Below are 607 nucleotides of genomic sequence, written 5' to 3'. Positions count from 1 at the left end.
GTTATAATTAAATAGCGGGAATATTATGAACGTTAGTCAACGGAAACTACGAATTTAAATAACGAAAGATATTTATTAAAAAAAAAAGACAGTGTTAAAAATAAATTTAACAGAAAAATGCGGGATGTTACATTTTTTCCCTGGACTTTAAAGGGAGAAGCCAAAGATTGGTTAGAATCTTTACCTAAAGGAGCAATTGATACATGGGATGTTTTAGTTGAGAATTTCTTAAAAGATTCTTTCTGGCATCTAAAGCCGTGAGACTTCAAGGAGAAATTGTTACGTTCTCGCAAAAGCCAAATGAAACATTATATGAGGCATGGACAAGATTCGGAAATTTGTTGAGAGGATGTCCTCAGCACGGTTTAGACACTTATCAAATAGTACAAATATTTTACCAAGGTGTCGACGTTACTATACGAAAAGACATCGACACAGCAGCTGGTGGTTCCATTATGAAGAAAACCGCAACCGAAGCTCACAAAACCATTGATAACACAGCCTCCCACTCACATGAGTGGCACCAGAAAAAAGATATTTTTCGTTCATCTAAAGTGGCTAGAGCCGATTCTAGCCATGATTTTGATTCCGTTTCCGCAAAAATAGA

General features: G+C 36.1%; 1 non-coding gene across 1 annotated transcript; it reads right to left on the bottom strand.

Moving 5' to 3' along the window:
• Positions 1 to 260: 260 nt before the first annotated feature.
• On the bottom strand, positions 261 to 367 carry LOC139856612 (small nucleolar RNA R71). The gene has a single exon (XR_011762083.1). It is a non-coding gene; the product is annotated as a small nucleolar RNA R71 (small nucleolar RNA).
• Between the last annotated feature and the right edge of the window lie 240 nt (positions 368 to 607).

Source organism: Rutidosis leptorrhynchoides, chromosome 6 (assembly GCF_046630445.1).
Source record: "Rutidosis leptorrhynchoides isolate AG116_Rl617_1_P2 chromosome 6, CSIRO_AGI_Rlap_v1, whole genome shotgun sequence".
Lineage (NCBI taxonomy): Eukaryota > Viridiplantae > Streptophyta > Magnoliopsida > Asterales > Asteraceae > Rutidosis > Rutidosis leptorrhynchoides.
The sequence above is the reverse complement of the archived record's forward strand: the minus strand, read 5'-3'. Positions and strand labels throughout refer to the sequence as shown.